The following is a 23,469-nucleotide window of genomic DNA, read 5'->3' on the forward strand; positions in this document are numbered from 1 at the left end:
TCTTAAACCACACAGTATCTACTTGGTCTGTTCAAACAACTGCCTCTTGATCTATGTACAGTTTCCACATGAACAAAATTAAGTGTTCTGGAATTCCCATTCTTCAAATGATGTCCATAATTTGTTATGATTCACACAGTTGAATGCCTTTGCATAGTCAATAAAACTCAGGTAAATATCTTTCTGGAATTATCTGCTTTCAGCCAACATCCACCTGACATCAGCAATGATATCCCTCCTTCCACGTCCTCTTCTGAATCCAGCTTAAGTTTCTGGCAGTTCCCTGTCAATGTACTGCTGCAACTGTTTTTGAATAATCTTCAGCAAAATTTTACTAGCAAGTAGTATTAATGATATTGTTCAATAATTTTTGCATTCTATTGGATCACCTTTCTTTGGAATGTGCACAAATATGGGTCTCTTCTAGTCAGTTGGTCAGGTACCTGTCTTCCAAATTTCTTGGAATAGATAAGTGAGTGCTTCCAGTGTTGCATTTATTTATTGAAACATCTCGACTAGTACTCTGTCAATTCCTGGAGCCTTGTTTTTCACCAGTGCCTTCAGTGCACTTTGTACTTCTTCCTTCTGTACCATAAGTTCATGATCATATGCTACCTCCTGAAATGGTTGAGCATCGAACAGTTCTTTTGGGTGAAGTGGCATCTTCTTTTGATGCCTCCTGCATTGTTCAACATTTTGCCAGTAGAATCCTTCAATATTGCTCCTCAAGGCTTGACTTTTTTCTTCATTCTTTCAGCTTCAGAAATGCCAAGCATGTTCCTCCCTTTTGGTTTTGTAATTCCAGGTCTTTGTACATTTGATTATAATACCTTGTCTTCTTGAGCCACTCTTTGAAATCTGTTCAGCTCTTTTACTTCTTCATTTCTTTCTTTCACTTTAGCTACTCTACATTTAAGATCAAATTTCAGAGTCTCTTCTGACCTCACTTTTGGTCTTTTCTTTCTTTCCTGTCTTTTTAATGACCTTTTGCTTTCTTCATGTAAGATGTCCTTGATGTCATCCTACGACTTGTCTGGTCTTTGGTCATTAGTGTTCAAGTCATCAAATCTGTTCTTGAGATGGTCTCTAAATTCAGGTGGGATATACTCAAGGTCGTACTTTGGTTCTTGTGGACTTGTTTTAATTTTCGTCAGCTTCAACTTGAATTTGCATATGAGCTATTGGTGGTTTGTTCCACAGCCAGCCCCCGGCCTTGTTCTGACTGATGATATTGAGCTTCTCCATCTTCTCTTTCCACAGATGTAGTCGATTTGATTCCTGTGTATTCAAACCAAGGAGGTCCATGTGTATAGTCATCGTTTACGTTGTTGAAAAACTATAGTTGCAATGAAGCAGTCATTGGTCTTGCAAAATTCTATAATACTCTCTCTGACCTCGTCTCTATTACTAAGGCCATATTTTTCAGCTACTGATCTTTCTTGTTTCCAACTTTTGCATTCCAATCACCAGTAATTATCATTGCATCCTGATTGCATGTTCTATCAATTTAAGGCTGCAGAAGCTGGTAAAAATCTTCAGTTTCTTCATCTTTGGCCTTAGTGGTTGGTGCATAAATTTGAATAATTTTTGTATATAACTGGTCTTCCTTGTAGGCATATGGATATTATCCTATCATTGACAGTGTTGTCCGTCAGGATGGATCTTGAGATGTTCTTTTTGACGAGGAACGTGACGCCCTTCCTCTTCAATTTCTCATTCTCAGCATAGTAGACCATATGATTGTCTGATTCAAAATGGCCAATACCAGTCCATCAGCTCACTAATATCAGTCCATTTCAACTCACTAATGGCTAGGATATAGATCTTTATGTTTCCATTTTATTTTTGATGACTTCCAAAATCAAACTTTACGTAGAGATATTTACCTCTATAGCAACATAGCATCTGTATTTAGTGTAAAAATATCAACAACTTAAAAGAAAAATGGTTTAGGAACTTTTGTGTCATGGAAAACACTCAGGTTTTCTAAGCTTGATGTAAATTTTCATCTATTCACGTGTAAATGATATTTCCACAATTTACCCCACTCTTCCTGACAATTGACTAGGAAATATTTTCTTGGCAAATATCTGTCTAATTTGGAAAATTTCATTTCTTCCATAGTTGAGGTCATGAATTTAAAGTCGTTTCGTAATGGAGAAACCATTCTCAAGGTTATTGAGATATGAGTCCATAAAAGTTATTACTACTGAACATCAAAACAATGGTTAATTCTGTGATATAATAACAAAACAGGTGTTTTGAACCTGTTTTAAAAAAAAGGTAATATTATTTGAAATTTGTCACCCAGGTAGGTTTGCCAGAAGATTAAAAGGGTATACATTAATTATTTCTTTCCATGATTTATTTTAATAATTTAAACATATTTTTTGTTAATAAAATCAGTATCATTCTTTTTTTTTTTTTTTTTGAGGCTGAAAAGAAAAATCATGTATTTTTCCATACTGTGAAATTCAGTATTATCTTTTCAGTGAATCTTTTTTCCTACATATTGCATATGACACAATATACCTTCTAAAAGAGAAACATGGTGGGAGGCGGAAGCATGCTTTAGATTGCAGACTTTTTTAATTTCTGTTGCTGGGAAAAGTATCACCGAATGTGGGCATAGTTAACCGAGCATGACCAAAGTAAATGATGTTGCTGAGAAGCAATCAAGAGAAACGGATGCCTTTACTAAGGAATTTGACATATATAAGATGACAGCAATTCCAACAAAGACCGAAAAATGTGTATATAATCCAATATGGATGGATACAGGCATGTAGTTATATGGGTAGGTACGGGCATGTGAGAACAGATAGAAGTATCTATATGTATGTGTAAATACAAATATATGTGTTCAGGCACATATATTCATTGAAGATACAACTACAGATACTCCTCAGACATAACAAAACACCTTCTGAGGTTTGTTTTCTAGGTTTGAAAGCTTAGGATCATAGTCTCGTGGGACAAGTCAGTCACTGACAATACATTTCACAAAGTTCATGTTCTGCATACTATAAAGTGAGGAGTGTCTGGGGTCTTAAAATCTTGTGAGCAGTCATCTAAGATACAACTACCGGTCTATACTTATTAGAAGCAAAAGAGTAAGTAACGTAATCAAAACAGCAAAGAAAAAAGAAGTCTACAATGTTAGCCCACATGAGCCATGGCCTCATCTACCCTGAGACCAGAAGAACTGTATGGTACAGGGCTACAACCACTGACCATTCTGACTGGAGTCACAATAGATGGTCCCAGAAAGAATGAGAGAAAAATGGAGAACAAAAGTGAAATTTTAAAAAAGACCAGACTAACTATACCAGTTGAGTCCAGAGGACTCCCTGAGACTATCACCCTAAGACACTCTTTAAACCTCGAACTGAAACTATCCCCTAAGATCACCTTTTAAGAGAAAAAAAGCAGAGTGGCACACAGTATAAAGGATATTACACATAAGAACAGTGCTCTACTAAAAAACCATCTATATGAGACCAAAAGGTCAATATTTACTCTAAAGCAAAGACGAGAAGATAAGAAGGCAGGGAAACTAGAGTACTGGAAATTGAATAACCAGAACACAACTAAAGAGAATCTTGACACGTTGTAAAAAATGTAACCAATGTCAGTGAAAATTTTATGTGAAAATTGTCAAATGTGAACCTTACTTGCTGGTAAACTTTCACTAAAAACACAATAAAAAATAAAAGAGAAACATCAATGTAAAAGCTAGGAGATTGGATGGAAAAAATTCAACTGTTAAAACTAAAAATCCTATTAAGCAAATAAGAGAAATTGGTTGAAGTTTATTTAACATACGATTTGTAAACTGTGGTAACATTTCAACTACCCGTTGCTGCTGAGTTGATTCCAACTCATAGTGACCCTATAGGACACAGCAGAATTGCCCCATAGGGTTTCCAAGGCCTTACGGAAGCAGACTGCCACATCTTTCTCCTGCAGATTCCCTGATGGGTTCGAATCACCAACCTTGCAGTTAGTAGCCGAGTGCTTAGTCACTGTGTCACAGGGGCTCCTACATTTCAACTATGCATTGCCGTGGAGTCGATTCCAACTCATAGCCACCCTATAGGACAGAGTAGAACTGCCCCTTAAGGTTTCCAAGGAGTGGCTGGTGAATTCGAACTGCTGCCCTTTTGGTTAGCAGACGAGCTCTTAACCACTGCACCACCAGGGCTCTACGTTTCAACTAGGGAGTCAAAAACATTTCAACTAGGGATTCAAAATGTTCCAAAGGAGAGAAATCCTTTACAGACTCTTATACTTCAGCTTATTGACCAATTTGTGGTCAGTAGAATTTTATACAGCATTGTCTCGAAGAACAACTAAAACGGTTACTGATTTACCTTAAAACATAGCTCTAGTCTGAACTTTGGAGTTTCTGTTTCTCAAAGCTGACTGCATATAGATAATTCTTCAAAAGGACAAAATGCCTAAGGCAAAATGGTCTTTACTAATTAGCTATACTATTATTTGACTTTAAGGTGACTTTTAGGAGACCACTTTCTTCAGGGCTGAAGGTTCAAAGATTGTCTTCATGGCAATAGGTTGGGTGGGTCACCCCAATATCCATGTAGCCGTTGTTGTTAGGTGCTGTCGAGTCGATTTCAACTCATAGCAACCCTATGTGTCACAGAACAAAATACTGCCCAGTTCTGCGCCATCCTCATGATCGTTGTTATGCTTGAGTCCATTGTTGCAGGCACTGTGTCAAACCATCCTGTTGAGGGTCGTCCTTTTTTTCGCTAACCGTCTACTTAACCAAGCATGATGTCCTTCTCCAGGGACTGATTCCCCTTGATAACATGTCCAAAGCATGTGAGGCACAGCCTTGCCATCTTTGCTTCTAAGGAGCATTCTGGTTGTACTTCTTCCAAGACAGATTTGTTCACTCTTTTAGCAGTCTGTGGTATATTCAATATTCTTCCCCAACACCATAATTCAAGAGTATCATTTCTTCTTCGGTCTTCCTTATTCATTGTCCAGTTTTCACATGCATATTAGGTGATTGAAAACACCCTGGCTTGGGTGAGGCGCAACTTAGTCCTTAAAGTGACATCTTTGCTACTCCATGAAACCCAAAAATCTTGAGTTCACAGTAATTAAAATGTCATTTCTCACAACTAATAACAAACTTTCATATACATGTTATGTGGACACTTAGAACATGATGTCAACAAAATATCTAATTTTAGTTATTAATTTCAGCTTTCTTCTTCACAGACTTTTGAAGGACTTTCTGAATGAGTAGTGGTAGGAAACAGAAAAAGTGTTAAAAGTCAAGCAAAGAAAAGTTGAAGAAAATTACATTCATGAAGCCACGACAGTCCACAAACTAAGTAATTAACCTCTGGATAAAAAAATAGGTTGACATTATTTAGCCAGTAGTAATTATCTTATTACAGCCAAGAGAACTCTATAGAACAGTTCTACTCTGTAAAATGAATAATTATTATATGCTTATTTTGGACACGTCATCAGGAAAGACCAATTGCTAGAAAATGACATCATGTTATGTAAAGTAGAGGGTCAGTGAAAACAAGGGAAACCCTCAATGAGCTGCTTGGATATAACAGATGCAACGATGAGCTCAAACATACCAGTGATTGTGAGGGTGGCACAGAACCTTATACATAAGGTTGCTATGAGTCAGAGCCAGCTCAACAGCAACTAACAACAACAACAATTATAATGGCTTTTTTAAGTTTAAGTAAAGAATAACTTACTATTTACATCTTACATCCCAGTTTACTCTCAGTTATAAGTATTTCTTAAATGTTTATTTGATAAAAGATAAAGGTAAAATCTAGAAGAAAGTTTTATCATACTGATATTTCCAGGTGCTACAATATTCAGGTTGCATGAATATTTCAAATACAGTTTACTGTGGACTGTTAACAGGAAACTGCCTACTTTATGAGCATTTCTAAATTCCTTGAACTATTTTTAATCAGAGAGGCATTCAATTATTAGTGGACTTCAGCTGCATGGACCTGCCCTAAACAATGAAGAAGAGAGCAGTGACTTTCTGTAAAGGCATGTCAGTGGTCTGGCCCACAGCGACTGGCACTTAATATGTGCTCAGTGAATTTAGTTCCCTTCCTTTCTTTCAAGAAAAGTGTTTAATTTATGTGGGCAAGATTTGTCTTTCTTGTCTGACCCTTTATCTTATTTGCCTGGCACAGTGCCTGGCACAAAGTAGATCAATGTATATGAATATGTGAATGAATACAATAAAAGTGTCATCTTGGTGTCTAGGTCTAGAAAATTCCATTTTATAAAGTTCCTTTTGTGCATTTTCAAAGTTATAAGAATTTACATTTTGTTACTCAATAAATTCATGTTTATGTTAAACACAAATCTGTTTTTAATTTATTGTCATGAAATAAATCAACTGTCTGGAAAGATATGCCATGTTTGCACTGAGCTTTCAGGTGCCCCAAGAGCAACACCACTGAGTTGGAGAATCCCAGACAGAATTTTAACAGAGTTAATGAAAAGATTATTGCTTGCTGACTTTTATGTAACATCAAAATAATCCCAGTATGAAATCTATGTTTAGCAAGAAATGATTATTTAAAGGACTTATATATTGACCAACCCAAAATGAATGCAAGACCTTGACTGATAAAATGAAACTTTTATCATATTTAGGAGGCCAACCTTCACTCTGACAGTTGCCTACACGTCAACATTGGCAGGGTGTCCAAAATCCACAGTGAGAATTCCAAAGTCCACTTTTACAAATTTGAACACTTAAAACAATGCATTCTCAAGCAATGTTTGACACCACTGCAATCACTTAATAAAGTCATAGCATAAAACAACCTGGTAACACCATAGTACTATGAGTTTTGAGCGTATAAATTTCCTTCCTGCCACAAGCAGCAATAGGTTCTACGCTAGGGAGCAAAGGGCCTATGAAGTCAAGCCAAGAACCAAGGTTATCTAGGAACAAAGTCTTTACTTTTATAGCAGAATTTCCTTGAAAGAGAAAGTTGTGTGCAATGACTGTCATCAATACACTTCTTCCCATTTTCTCGTGGCCACTTTCAAACCAGGTTTTAACTCCCATTCGTCAACCAAACTTCTTGTGCTAAGCTCACCAATGTTCACTACATTATTAAATCTAACAGTCATTTTTAGGACTCTTCTTACTGGGACTATAAGCAAGCATTTGAAATAGTATTGTCGCTATCCTTTCTGAAAGTTCCTTCACTTGCCACATTGAATACCATTCTTCAGGTTTTCTTCCTACCTCACTGGCTGCTCCTTCTAAAGTTTCTTTGTTAATTTCTCCTCCCCTCCTTGAAGACTTTACTTAGAAAAGCCTCAGGGCTCAGCTTTGGATCCCTTCTCTTCTCTATCTACACCCAATCTTTTGATGACTTTGTGCCATACCACTGCTTTAAAAACAGCCTTCATACTAAAAGCATCTAAATACATTACTTTACATAACATTTCTCCCCCGGCCGGATGCAAATGCCATTTTGAAATCTTTATGTGAATGTGTAATGTTGGTGTTAGGGGTCATCCAGTCAGTTTCTACTCAGTGATGACCCTATGGACAACAGAGCAAAACACTGAACTGTATTGTTCCAACCTCACAATTGTTGCTATATTCAAGCCCATTGTTGCAGCCACTGTGTCAATCTACCTTGTCGAGGGTCATCCTCTTTTTCATTGACCCTCTGCTTTACCAAGCATGATATCTTTCTCCAGGGATTGGTTCCTCTTGATAACATGTCCAAAGTAGATGAGACAAAGTCTCTCTGTTTTCGCTTCTAAGGAGCATTCTGGCTGTGCTTCTTACAAGACAGATTTGTTTGTTCTTTTGGCAGTCGATAACTGTATTCAATACTTTTTGCCAACATCATAATTCAAATGCATCGGTTCTTCTTTGGTCTTCCTTATTCGTTGTCCAGCTTTCGCATGCATATGAGGCAATTGAAAATACCCCAGCTTGAGTCAGGTGCATGTTAGTCCTCAAAGTGACATAGTTGCTTTTTAATACTTTAAAGAGTTCTTTAGCATCAGATTTGCCCAATGCACTATGTCAGTTGATTTCTTGACTACTGCTTCCATGAGCATTGATTGTGGATCAAAGTAAAATGAAATCCTTGAAAACTTCAATATTTTCTCTGTTTATCATAATGTTGCTTACTGGTCCAGTAGTAAGGATTCTTTTCTTGTTTTCTCTATGTTAAGGTGTATTCCATGCCAAAGGCTATAGTCTTTGATCTTCATCAGTGGGTGCTTCGTGTCTTCTTCACTTTCAGCAAGTAAGGTTGTGTCATCTGCATATCGCAGGTTGTTAACGAGTCTTCTTCCAATCCTGATGCCATGTTCTTCTTCATATACTCCAGCTTCTCAGATAATTTGCTTAGCATACAGGTTGGATGAGTATGGTGAAAGGTTACAACCTTGACACACACCTTTCTTGATTTTAAACCACACAGTATCCCTTTATTCTGCTCAAACAACTGCCTCTAGGTCTGTGTACAGGTTCCTCACGAGCACAATTAAGTGTTCTGGAATTCCCATTCTTTGCAAATGTTATCCATAATTTGTTATGAACCGCACAGTATGATGCCTTTGCATAATCAATAAAACAGAGGTAAACACCTTTCTGGTATTTTCTGCTTTCAGCCAAGGTCCATCTGACATCAGCAATGATATCCCTCCTAAAATTGTTGATTGAGCAAGTTCTTTTTAGTACACTGATTCTGTGTTTTCCTTCCATCTTCTTTTTAATGCTCACTGCGTTGCTCAATTTTTTGCCCATAGAATTCTTCAATATTGCAACTTGAGGCTTGAATTATTTCTTCAGTTCTTCCAGTTTGAGAAATGCCAAGCGTGTTCTTCCTTTTTGGTTTTCTAACTCCAAGTTTTCTCCCATTTCATTATAATATTTCACTTTGTCTTATCAAGCAGATGTTTAAAACCTTCTGTTCAGTTCTTTTAATTCATCATTTCTTCAATTCTCTTTATCTAGTCTACGTTCAAGAGCTAGTTTCAGAGTCTCTTCTGACAATCATTTTTGTCTTTTTTTTTTTCCTTTCCTGTCTTTTTAATGACCTTTTGCTTTCTTCATGTATGATGTCCTTTATGTCATCCCACAGCTCATCTGGTCTTCGGGCATTAGTGTTCAATGAGTCAAATCTATTCTTGAGATAGTCTTTAAATTCAGGTGGGATATATGCAAGGTGTTGATCATATGATCAAGAACCGATGGTACTGAAGGAAGAAGTTCAAGCTGCAGTGAAGGAAGTGACGAAAAGCAAGGCTCCAGAAATTGATGGGATAACAACTGAAATGTTTCAACAAAGGCATATAGCTCTGGAAGCACTCACTCTTTTATGTCAAGAAATTTGGAGACAGCCACCTGGCCAATCTACTGGAAGGGATCCATATTTGTACCTATTCCAAAGACAGGTGATCCAACACAATGCAGAAATTATTAACAATATCATTACTATCACGTGCCAGTAAAATTTTGCTGAAGATCTTTCAAAAGCAGTTGCAGCGGTACATCCACAGGGAACTGCCAGAAATTCAAGCCAGATTTGGAACAGGACATGGAACAAGGGATATCATTGCACATTGCAGATGGACCCTGACTGAAAGCAGAGAATACCAGAAATATTGAGTATTCAAAGGCATTCAACTGTATGTATCAGAACAAATTATGGATAACATTGCAAAAAATGCTCATGTGGAACCTGTGCTTAGATCAAGAGGCAATTGCTTAAATAGAACAAGATGATATTGCATGGCTTAAAATCAAGAAAGATGTGCATCAGGGTTGTATCCTTTCACCATACTCATTCAATCTGTATGCTAAACAAATAATCCAAGAAGATAGATTATATGAAAAAGAAAGCAGATCAGGGTTGGAGGAAGACTCATTAATAACCTGCATTATGCAGATGACACAACCTTTCTTGCTGAAAGTGAAGGGGACTTGAGCACTTACTGATGAAGATCAAAAAAAGACACAGCCTGAAGTATGGATTACACATCAACATAAAGAAAACAGAAATCTTCACAACTGGACCAAAAAGCAACAACATGAAAAATGGAGAAAACATTGAAGTTGTCAAGGACTTCATTCGACTTGGATCCACAATCAACAACCATTGAAGCAGCAGTCGAGAAATCAAACAAAGCATTACATTGAGCAAATGTGCTGCAAAAGACTTCTTTAAAGTGTTAAAAAGCAAAGATGTCACCTGGAGGACTAAGGTGTGCTTGACCCAAGCCATGGTGTTTTCAATCGCCTCATATGCATGCGAAAGCTGGACAATGAATAATGAGAACCTAAGAAGAGTTGATGCCGTTGAATCATGGTGTTAACAAAGGGTACTGAATATACATACCATGGACTGCCAAAAGAAGAATGAACAAATTAGTCTTGGAAGAAGTACAGCCAGAATGCTCATTAGAAACAAGGATGGCAAGACTACGTCTCACATACTTTGGACTTGTTATCAGGAGAGAACTGTCCCTGGAGAAAGATGTCATGCTTGGTAAAGTAGAAGGTCAGCGAAAAAGAGAAAGACCTGCAAAGGGGTGCATAGACACAGTGCCTGTAAAAATGGGCTCAAGCATAACAACGGTTGTTGAGGATGGTGCAGGAATGAGGATGGTGGAGTGTTTTGTTGTGTTGTACATAGCGTCACTATGAGTCGGAGCCAACTTGATGGCACCTAACAACAACAATACTCAAGGTCATCCTTTGGCTCTTGTGGACTTGTTTTTAATTTTCTTTAGCTTCAACTTGAACTTGCATATAAGCACTTGATGGTCTGTTTCGTAGTCTGCCCCTGGCCTTGTTCTCACTGATGTATTGAGTTTCTCCATCATCTCTTTTCACAGATGTAGTCAATTTGATTCCTGTGTATTTCTTTCTTTTTTCTTTTTTTTATTGTACTTTAGGTGAAAGTTTAGAGAGCAAATTTGTTTCTCATTAAACAGATAATACACAAATGGTTTTGTGATATTGGTTGCCTACCCCTCGATGTGTCAACATTCTTTCCTATCCACCCCAGGCTCCCTGTTTCCATTTGGCCAGTTTTCCTGTGCCTTCCTGCCTTCTCATCTTTGCTTTTAGGCTGGTGTGTCCATTAGTCTCTACACATGATTGAAGTATGAAGCATGTCCCTTATGTGTGTTGCTGTTGGCCCTATCCAAAAAAAAAAACCAAACCCTTTGCCATCAAGTCAATTCCGACTCATAGAAACCCTATAGATCTGTCTAATCTTTGGTTGAAGGGTAAACCTCAGGAGTGACTTCAGCACTGAGTTAAAAGGGTGTCTGGGGGCCGTACTCTCAGTGTTTCGTCAGTCTCTGTCAGATCAGCAAGCCTGCACTATTTCTTTTCTTTTTTTTTTGGGAATTGGAATTTTATTCTATACTTTTCTCCTGCTCTGTCCAGGACCATCTATTGTGATCCCTGCCAGAGCAGTCAGTGGTGGTAACAGGGCACCATCTAGTTGTTCTAGGCTCAGTCTGGTTGAGGTTGTGGTGGTCGTGGTTCATTAGTCCTTTGGACTAATTTTTCCCTTGTCTTTGGTTTTCTTCATTCTCCTTCACTCCAGCCAGGATGGGACCAGTAGATGTATCTTAGGTGGGAGCTCACAGGCTTTTAAGACCCCAGGCACTACTCAACAAAGAAGGATATAGAACATTTTCTTTATAAACTATGTTATGTCAGTTGAGCTAGATGTCCCCCAAGACCATCATCACCAGCCTTCAGCCCAGTAGCTTGTTCTCCAGGGCCATTGGACATGTCTGTAAAGCTTCTTTGACTTTGCCCCATGCAAGCTGTGCAAACTTCCACAGTATTGTGTACTGTCTTAAACTTCTCCAAAGTTACCACTTACCTACTATCTAGTTAGTGTTTTTTCCCTAAGCACTGATCCCCTCCCTCGTAACCATCAAAGATTGTTTCTTCATGTGTGGAAACATTTTCATGTGTTTTTATAATAGTGGCCTCATACAGTACTTGTCCATTTGTGATTGATTTATTTCACTCAGCATAATGCCCTTCAGTTTCATCCATGTTGTGAGATGTTTCACAGATCCAGCATTGTTCTTTATCATTACGTAGTATTTCATTGTGTGTATGTACCATAGTATGTTCATCCATTCATCTGTTGATGGGCATCTAGGTTGTTTCCATCTTTTTGCCATTGTGAATAATGCTATGCAATGAACATGGGTATGAATATGTCTATTCCTGTAGATGGCTGTTATTTCTCTAGGATATATTCCTAGGAGTGGCATTGCTGGATCATATAATATTTCTATTTCTAGCTTTTTAAGGAAATGTCATATCATTTTCCAAAATGGTTGTACCATTTTGCATTCCCACCAACAGTGCATAGGAGTTCCAATCTCCCCGCAACTTCTCCAATATTTGTTATTTTCTGGTTTTTGGTTTTTTTTTATTTGTGTCTGTAACGTCAGGGTGAGATGGTACCTCATTGTAGTTTTGATTTGCATTTCTCTAATGGCTACTGATTGCAAGCATTTCCTCATGTGTCTGTTAGCTGCTTGAATGTCTTCTTTGGTCAAGTGTCTGTTCATATCGTTTGTGCATTTTTTAAATAGATTATTTGTCTTCTTATTGCAGAGGTGTTGGATTTTCCTACAGATTTTAGAGGTGAGACCTTTATCGGATATGTCACTGCCAAATTTTTTTTTCCCAGTCTGTAGGTTCTCTTTTTACTCTTTTGGTGAAGTCTTTTGATGAGTTTAAGTGTTTAATTTTTAGAAAATCTCATTTATCTAGCTTATTTTCTGGTGTTTTTATATTGCTAATTATGGTTTGTATCCTGTTGATGCTGTATATTAGGCCCCCTATTGTTGATCCTATTTTTCTTCTGTGATCTTTACAGTTTTTGCTTTTATATGTAGGTCTTTGATCCATTTTGAATTAGTTTTTGTGTATGGTGTGAGGAATGGGTCCTGCTTCATTTTTTTTATAGATGGACATCCTATTTTGCTAACACCAATTGATAAAAAGACCGCCTTTTCCCCATATAATGAACTTTGGGCCTTTGTCGAAGATCAGGTAACTGTAGGTGGATGGGTTTACATCTGGGTTCTCAATTCTGTTCCATTAGTCAATGTGTCTGTTGTTGTATCAGGATGTTATGACTAGCGTAGCTGTATAGTAGGTTTTGAGATCAGGTAGTATGAGTCCTCCTACTTTCTTCTTCTTCAATAGTGTTTTACTCATCCAGGGCCTCTTTCCTTTCCATATAAAGTTAAGGAATACTTTTTCCATCTCATTAAAGAATGCCATTGGTATTTGGATTGGGATTGCATTGTATTTGTAGATTGCTTTCAGTAGAATTGACATTTTCATAATGTTAAATCTACCTATCCATGAACATGGTGTGTTTTTCCATTTATGTAGGGTGTCTTTTGGTTTCTTGTAGTAGTGTCTTGTAGTTTTCTATGTATAGGTCTTATATGTCCATGGTTAGATTTACTCGTAAGTATTATATTTTTTTAGGGGCTATTATAAATTGTATTACTTTCTTGATTTCCTTTCTGTAGTTCTCTTTCTTGATGTATAGGAGTCCAATTGATTTTCATGTATTTATCTTGCATCTTCTGCTGCATATTTCTATTAGTTCTAGTAGTTTTCTTGCAGAGTCTTTAGTTGTCTCTATGTATAGTATCATATCATCTGTGAATAGGGATAGTTTTACTTCTTCCTTACCAATTTGAGTGCCTTTTTTTTTTTTTTCTTGCCTTATTGCTCTAGCTAGGACGTCCAGAACAATGTTAAATAGGAGTGGTGATAAAGGGCATCCTTGTCTTGTTCCTGTTTTCAGGGGAGTGTTTTTCAGCCTCTCTCTGTTGAGAATGATGCTGGCTGTTGGTTTTGCATAGATGTCCTTGATTATGTTGAGGAAGTTCCCTTCTATTCCTATCTTATTGAAAGTTTTTATCAGGAATGGGTGTTAGACTTTATCAAATACCTTTTCTGCATCAATTGAGATGATTATGTGATTCTTTTATTTATGTGGTGGATTGCATTGACTGATTTGCTGATGTTGAACGATCTTTGCATACCTGGTATGAATCCTACTAAGTCGTGGTGTGTTTTTTTTTTTTTTTAATATGGTGCTGAATTCTATTGGCTAGAATTTCATTGAGAATTTTTGCATCTATATTCATTGAGATATTTGTCTGCAATTTTCTTTTTTTTGTGATGTCTTTGCCTGGTTTTGGTATCAGAGTTATGCTGGCTTCATAGAATAAATTTGAAAGTACCCCTTCCTTTTGCATGTTCTGAAATAGTTTGAGTAGTACTAGTGCAGTTTCTCCTCTGAATGTTTGGTAGAATTCTCCAGTGAAGCCATCTGGGCCATGACTTTTTTTTGTTGGGAGTTTTTGGTTTTTGTTTTTTTTTTAATTATTACTTTTTCAATCTCTTTTGTTATTGTTCTGTTCAGATTTTCTACTTCAGTTTGTGTTAGCTTTGGTAGATAGTGTGTTCCTGGAATTGTCCATTTCCTCTAGGTTTCCAAATTTGTTAGAGTACAATTTTTCATAGTATTCTGTTATGATTCTTTTAATTTCAGTTGGGTCTGTTGTGATATCGCCCATCTCATTTCTTATTCTGGTTATTTGCTTCCTCTCTTGTTTTTCTTTTGTCAGTTTGGCCAATGTTTTTTCAATTTTGTTGGTCTTTTTAAAGAACAAACTTTTGGTTTTGTTAATTCTATTGTTTTTCTATTCTCTGTTTCATTTATTTATGCTCTAATTTTTACTATTTCCTTTCTTCTGGTGGCTGTGGGCTTCTTTTGCTGTTCTCTTTCTATTTGTTCAAGTTGTCGGGCTAACATTTTAATTTTGTCCCCTTCTTCATTTTTGATACGTGCATCTATTGCTCTAAATTGACCTCCGAACACTGCCTTTGTTGTATCCCAACTGTTTTGGTATGATGTGTTTTCATTCTCATTTGATTCTAGAATTTTTTTTTTTAATTCCACCTTTGTTTTATTCTATTACCCGGTTGTTTTTAAGCAAGGTGTTATTCAGTTTAAATTTTTTTTTTCCTTGCTCTTCCTGTTATTAATTTCTACATTTATAGCATTGTGATCAGAGAAGTGCTTTGTATTATCTCAGTGTTTTGGATTTTGTTGAGAGTTGCCTTGTGGCCTAAGATGTAGTCTATTCTGGAGAATGTTCCAAGTGCTTTGGAAAAGAATGTATACTTTGCTGCTGTTGGGTAGCGTGTTCTGTATGTCTATGAGGTCAAAGGGTTGATTGTGGCCTTTAGTCTCCTGTATCTTTGTGAGTTTCTTTCTAAATGTTCTGTCCTTTACTGACAGTGGTGTGTTGGAGTCTCCTACTATTACTGTGGAACTGTCACTTTTTCTTTTCAGTGCTGTTAGAGTTCTTTTTATGTATTTTGGAGCCCTGCAGTTGGGGTATAGATATTTATTATGGTTATGTCATCCTGGTGGACTATCCCTTTAATTATTGTATAATGTCCTTCTTTGTCTTTTATGGTGGATTCTGCCTTCAAATCTATTGTATCTGAGATTAGTATTGCCACTCTTGCTCTTTTTTGGTTTCCATTTACTTGATATACTTTTTTTGCTGTCTTTTGATTCTTAATATATTTATGTCTTGGTGTCTAAGGTGTGTTTCTTGTAGAAAGAATACTCATGAGTCATGTTTTTTATCCATTCTGTCATTCTCTGTCTCTTTATGGGTGCATTTAAACTATTTACAACCAGTGTGATTATCGATATGTGTAAGTTTATTGCTGTCATTTTGTAGTGTTTTTGTGTGTGTGTGTGTGTGTGTGTGTGTGTGTGGTGCTGACATTTTCTGTTCCTCTTACTCTTCTGTGCTGAGTTTCTTTTGCTTCAAAACTTACTTTCATTTCTTTCATTATTGTAGATTTTGTGTTTACTGAGACTTTCTGTTTTTCTTCTTTATTTTAATGAGTAGGTTTGTTAACTTTCTTTGTGGTTACCTTGAAATTTACTCTTATATTCCTAAGTTTGTACTAGTCTTTTATTTCTTGATATCACCTTGACTTCCTCTCCATTTGAAAGTTCTATATCTACACTATGTAGTCCCCCTTTTATTGTTCTGACGTTGTCATCATTTATAGATTGACTCCTGTAGGTCCCTGTTTTGAATCTTTTAGTTTTGTTTTATCTTGCAAGTTCATTATCTAGGTGAGTATTTTGCTGATCCTGACCTGTGTCCTTGATTCAATTTGTTGTCTGATGTTGTTGCTTCTCTAACCAAATGACTCCCTTTAATAATTCTTGTAAATTTGGTTCGGTTTTTACAAATTCCCTTAATTTCTGTATATCTAGAAATGTCCTAATTTCACCATCATATTTGAGAAAGAGTTTTGCAGGATATATTATTCTTGGTTGGCAATTTTTTTCTTTCCAGGTTTTATGTGTATCATCCCACTGTCTTTTTGCCTGCATGGTTTCTGCCAAGTAATCAGAGCATAGTATTATTGTTTCCCCTTTGTATGTGACTTTTCAGTTTTCTATAGCTGGTCTCAGGAGTCTTTCTTTGGCTTTGGTTTTGATGAGTGTAATTATGGTATGTCTTGGTGACTTTCTTTTGTGATCTATCCTATATGGGGTTCATTGAGCTTCTTGGATGGTCAGCTTTTCATCTTTCATGACATTAGGGAAGTTTTCAGTCAGAAAATCTTCAATGATCCTCTCTGTATTTTCCCTTTTCTCCTCCTGTTCTGGAACTCCGATCACATGCAAATTTTTGCTTTCGATTGTATCCCACATAGTTTAGGTTTTCTTCATTCTTTTTTCTGATTTTTCCTCAAATACTGTGGCATCCATGGATTTGTCTTCAATTTCACTGATTCTGTCTTCCATTGTTTCCAATTTGCTCCTAAAGCCTTCTATTGTGTTGTCCATTTCTGAAATTTTGTTGTTTATCTTTTGAATTTCTAATTATTATTTTTTAAATGATTTCTGATTGCTTTGTATATTGAATTTGTTCTTGGATTCTTTTTCTGAATTCTCCTTTTGTTTTGTCTGTGTTTTCCTTGATTTTGGCTATCTTTTGGTTGGTTTTATCTGTGTTTTCCATGATTTTGTCTGTGTTTTTCTTGATCCCTTTCCTAACCTCTTGGAAAGTCCTGAATATTAGTCTTTTGAATCCCCTATCCGTGTAGGTCCAGTGCCTTTTCTTTTGCCAGAAGATCAACTGAAACTTTATTCTATTTGCTTACTGGAGCCATCATGTCCTGTTTTTTTTATGTGTTTTGATATTATCTGCTGTCTGCAAGACATTCAGGTATTGTTTTCTTTATTTATTCATTGTAGGTTGTTCATTCTCTCCTACTTTTTTGTTTTATTTGGTTGTCTGGGCTGATGGTCCAGGCATGCTTTGTTGCTTGCTAGTCTATGAGCACAATAGTTTTTACCACCTTGTCTGGGTGTAGAGGGCTGGTCACTCAGCTCTATCTCCTATTAGGAATTCCATGGAGTTGCCATTCTGTGTGCAGGATTTTTGGTTTTATCCCAAGATGGCCGTGCAGAGTATGTCATTTGGCTGGGAACCTCCATTTGGTATCTCTCTTCCTTCCCCATTTTCTATCAGTTTTTCTTCTCCTCAGTGACTTCCAATCTAATACTTTATCCCTTCATTTAATGTTCAGTGTTCCAGAACTGATGTCTGTTTCTTTTTTTACTTGATTTTTCAGGTCTTTGTTGCAGCAGAATGGCTTAGTGTGTCTGAAAAGTCCACTCTCTTGGTTCCACTCAGATTGGAGTATAGTTCATCTGGTGAAGTCCACATGTATAGTTACTGTTAATGTTGTTGAAAAAAGGTGTTTCCAAAGAATAAGCTGTTCATCTTGCAAAATTCTATCATGTGACCAATTTCAGACTGCAGAAGTTGGTAAAAATCTTCAATGTCGTCATCTTTGGCATTAGTGGTTGCTGTGTAAGTTTGAATGATAGTTGTATTAACTGGTCTGCCTTGTAGGCTTATGGATATTATCCTATCACTGACTGTTGTTTCTCAGGATAGAACTTGAAATGTTCTTTTTAATGATGAATGTGACGTCATTGCTTTTCAATAATCATTCCTGGCATAGTATAAAGGGGTCCTGGTGGCGCAGTGGTTAAGCACTTGTTTGCTAACAGAAAAGTTGATGGTTTGAATCACCAGCCACTCTGTGGGAAAAAGATGTGGCAATCTGCTTCTGTAAATATTATAGCCTTGGAAACATGACAATTCTACTCTGTCCTATGCATTGGAATCCACTAGACGGCAATGGGTTTGGTATAGTAGACCATATGATTGTCTGATTTAAAATGGCCAATATTAGTCAATTTCAGCTCACTAATGCCTAGAATATCTATCTTCAAGCCTTCCATTTCATTTTTGACATCTTCCACTTTTTCTTGATTCATACTTTGTGCATTCCATATTCCAATTATTAATGTTTTCAGCTTTTTCTTCTCATTTTGAGTCTTGCCACAGCAGAAAATGAGCGTCCTGAAAGCTTTACTCTATCCACATCACTAAGGCTAACCCTACTTTGAGAAGGGCAGCTCTTCCCCAGTTGCACTTTGAGTGCTTTCCAACCTGAGGGGCTTATTTTCCAGCAGTATATCCAACAATGTTCTGCTACAGTCCAAAGATTTCCATGGCCAATTTTTTCAGATCTCAGATCTCTCTTCCCAGTCTGTCTTAGTCTAGAAGCTCTGCTAATACTTGTCCACCATGGGTGACCCTGCCGGTATTTGAAATATTGGTGGCATAGCTTCCAGCATCACAGCAACACTCAAGCCACCACAGTATGGCAAACTGACAGATGAGTGGTGGGAAAGTCTAATAGGTTTTTCAAATTTTACAGGTCTTAAAGCAAATCCCTAATTTTTACACTAACTGGAAAAACAAAAACAAATAAAATAAGAAAATATGTTTCTCACACATCTCTTTCATCTGGATTTCTCCATTGCTAGTGATAACATTCTGTCGTTGTTGTTATTGTTGAGAGTTGTGGATTCAATTCTGATTTATCATTAGCTTAGGAAAAAATCTTTGGGTTTTCTTTAACTCTTTTATTTTTGTCACACCCCAAATCCAGTCTCTCAGCAAATGCTGTATCTTCAGAATACAGCACTTCCTTTCACATATTTTTGACGTATATATACATACATATACATATATATTCCAAATATATGTACACTGAGTAGTCAAATATTTTACAATTACACACAACACTCTTGTAGGTATCAGAGATACTGCAATGAATAAACAGGCATCCTGCCATCATGAATCTAATATTCTAGAAAGGGATGTCTTAGTTATCTAGTGCTGCTATAACAGAATTTCCACAAGTGGATGGCTTTAACAAACAGAAATTTATTTTCTCATAGTTTAGGAGGCTAGAAGTCTGAATTCAAGGCATTGGCTCTAGGGAAAGACTTTCTCTGTCTGTTTGTTCTAGGGGAACGTCCTTGTCTATTCAGCTTATTTCCTGGTTTCTTGAAGATCTCTATGTAACTTGGCATCTACAGTAAAACCTGTGACAACGAGAACCTGTGTAAGACAGAAACCTATCAGAGAAGAAAAACTCAAATATTTTCCACTAAAATGAGTGATAAAAAAGTGGTAAATGCACTCTGTCAAAGGCAGAATGTTTGTGAAACTGAGAAAAACAGGGCAGTCCTGTGGAGCTTTGGATCTCACAAGTTCCACTGTATTTTCCTCTATCTCTGCTTCCTTAATCTGCTCCTTTTCTATCTTGTAAGAAATTGACTCAAAACTCACCCTAATCCTGACTCATTAACATAATGAAGACAACCCATTCCCAAGTGGGATTATAACTAGAGGCACAGAAGTTAGGGTTTACAATGCATATTTTCAGCAGACATAATTCAATCTGTAACAAGGAAGAAAAAGTAAACCAACAAACAAGGATTTTATTAAGTTTGTAAACATTACAAAGAAAAATGAAACAGGGAAAGGAAACTGGATTTACTCGATTATTCCTAGAAAAATACTGAAAAAATTTTTAACAATGGCTATCTATGAGTGCAATCTCTTTAAAACCTATATACATTATCCAATTTTTATAATGTATTATTTAGAAAACCATTTCATTTTCTTATTTAATAAGGAAATGTAATAAAATATGAACACAAATAAAATTTTACATCTCCATTGTCACAGTTTTTTTAGAAGGTTCATAGTTATTCTAAAACAGGCTTATTTTCTGAGAATATGAGGTGTTTTACTGATGTGAAGGAACTTAAGGAAAAAAATCAAGGCAAAAATTAAGGTCAAGGACTTCTGGCAAAATGGTGCTCTAGGCAGAAGCACCACGTCATCCCTCCACAGCAGAGATCTGAAAAACTAAGCCAAACAGAGAAAACAGCCATCCTGAAACCCTAAAAAATCAAATGAAGAGATAAAGAACTCAGCCAAGCATCAAATGGTGTAAGAAAACTGACAGAGAACAGAGAGCGAGGAGAGATTCATGCAGAGGTCCCCTATCAGCTAACGCAGCATGGATCTGCCATCCTATAGGAGACCAGAAAATAGGGGGTACGAGAAAGCAGCTCCACGGAGCTTCCAATGGGAGACAAAACAACCGGTAATTTGCGATATATGCTTTCCCACCCCCCACCCTTCTTCACCCCCCCGCGGCCTCCTCTGCTTCCCATGGCCACATTCTCTTGGCCAGGAAGCACCAGCTGCTTGGATTCCACCCGCCCACACTGGCCGGCTCCCTGAGTGCCATTTGTTGGCTGCTGATGTTGCTTTTTTCTGCTTCTTTTGATTTCTTCCTTACCTCTCACCACCTCCCCCTCCTTTCGTTCAAACACCTGGCTCCGTGCGCCATATTTGCTTCTTCCTAAGGGGCTGTGGAGCACTGGTTGGTGTGGAACTGCTTCTCAGTCTGGGCTTCCATGCTGGTGGGATCCCAGGGCTTTTCTTTGTTTATTTTGTTTGTTTGTTTTCTTTTCCTTTACTCAAGTTTGGAGCCCATTCCGGCTGGGCAGTGCTGCACGGCTTCGGACCTACCCCCTCAGCTTGCGCAAACACACAGAAGGATCCCTGAGGCCATTTCTTTTTTCGTGGTTTTTTTCTTCCTGTTTTTGGGGGGCAGCTTTTCTTGGATTTTTTTCTTTTCTTTTTTTTAATTTGTTTTGTTTTCCTTTCCCTCTTTTTCCCTTTTTGTCTTTCTTCATTACTCAGTTTCTTGTTTCTCTATACCTTCCTTCTCTTCCTGTTCCCTGAATACCTGGTGCTGAATACTTCTACACCTTTGAGCCAGGCTGTACTGCAACACGTGAGAACAACTTCCCCAGAACTCATAGCTGCACCAGTGGGATCCCTGGGACCTTTGCTGTTCTTTTTCCTTTCTGATTTTTATTTATTCATTCTTTTTTTTCCTTCTTTTTCCCCTTTTTATTTTTCTCCATTTCATAGTCTCTCATCCACTCCAATGGCAAGATCCCCTGGCACTCTTTTTTGTTTGTTTGTACATTTTTGGCTCCTGTTCCTCTCTCTTCTCTCCCATATCCATCTTAGCTTCACACGTAACAATCTCCCCCCTCCATCCTGCCTACCTGCACCATGCACTTAACATCACACCACCAAGCTGCACACACATGGCCTACTGGAATGTGCCCTGCGCTGATTACCAACCTTGCCAGGTGGTTGTAGTAAATGCCATGAAAAACACGCCCCAGTAACTCCACTTCTGATAGACCTGCCCTGCTGTACCATATCTGAGTGACTAAACCCTGCCAATTGGAGAAGAAGGCAAAAAGTATTGTGCCGACAGACAAGCTAACAACAAAGAACACACAGCCCGCCTGCTCAGACATAGTCAAATTAAAAAAAAAAAAAAAGGAAGAAACAAAGAAATCTACAATCAGTAAACAAAAAAATAACTACTGAATGCCCCGAAGACAGCAGACAATATCAAAACATTTACAAAAACAGGACAGGATGGTTCCAGTAGGAATCCAAAATAAAACACCAGATGACTTTCCAGTGGAAGAAAAGGCACTAGAAATACCTGATAGGGAATTCAAATCTCTAATATTCAGAATTATCCAAGAGTTGAAGCAAAAAGCAAACAAAAATGAGTAAAAAATAGACAAAGTGATGGAAAAGGCAGACAAATTCATGGAAAATACAGACAAAAAATTGGAAGAATTCAGGGAAATAATGTCGGAACAAAATACCAAAATAAATTCACAACTAGAAATTATACAAAAACAACAATTAGAAATCCAAAAGATAAACAGCAAGATTTCAGAAATGGACAGTGTCATAGAAGGGCTGAGGAGCAGATTTGAAACAGTGGAAGACAAGATAAGTGGAATTGAAGACAAACACTTGGATACAATTCTGTTTGAGGAAAACTCAGAAAAAAAAACAAAGAAAAATAAAGACACCCTGAGAGTTCGTGGGATACAATCAAAAGCAAAAATTTGCAAGTGATTGGAGTTCCAGAACAGGGGGAGAAAGCAGAAAACACAGAGAGGATCATTGAAGAACTGCTGACAGAAAACTTCCCCAATATCTTGACAGACGAAAACCTGGTGATCCAAGTTCAACAAACCCCATATAGGATAGACCCCAAAAGAAAATCACCAAGGCGTATCATAATCACACTCATCAAAAGTAAATGCAAACAAAGAATCCTGAGAGCAGCTCTGGAAAACCAAGAAGTCACATACAGAGGAGAAACAATAAGAATAAGCTCAGACAGACTATTCTGCAGAAACCATGCAGGCAAGAAGGCAATGGGATGACATATATAAAACCTTGAAAGAAAAAAATTGCCAGCCAAGAATAATATATCCTGCAAAACTCTCGTTATATATGATGGTGAAATTAAGACATTTCCAGATAAACAGAAATTAAGGGAATATGTAAAAACCAAACCAAACTTGCAAGAATTATTAAAGGGAGTCCTGCGATCTGAGAACAAACAACTTCAGCTCACAGGCTAAATCTAGGACACAGGATCATACCAGCCAGATACCTATCTAGGAAATTAACTCTCAAGGACTATCCAAAACCAAAAGAAATACAACAGGGAATCAGAAGAGTTAATCTGTAAATGACAACAACATCAGAACAATAAAAGACGGAAAAAACGGTGTAGGAATAGAACCTTCTAATGGAGAGGAAGGCAAGGCAATACCAGGTAATAATAGACTGCTTCAAACTTAGAAAGATAAGGGTAAATTTCACAGTAACCACAAAGAAAGTTAACACACACATTCATAAAAATAAAGAGGAAAAACATAAAGTCTCAGCAAAAACAAAACCTACAAAAACAAAAGAAATTATTTAAAAAGTTCACAAACAAAAAGCATTCAGCACAGGAGAGTAAGAAGAACAAAGAAAACGTCAACACCACAAAAAAAAAAAGCA

This window comes from Trichechus manatus, unplaced genomic scaffold (assembly GCF_000243295.1).
Source record: "Trichechus manatus latirostris isolate Lorelei unplaced genomic scaffold, TriManLat1.0 scaffold00055, whole genome shotgun sequence".
In the NCBI taxonomy this organism is placed as follows: domain Eukaryota; kingdom Metazoa; phylum Chordata; class Mammalia; order Sirenia; family Trichechidae; genus Trichechus; species Trichechus manatus.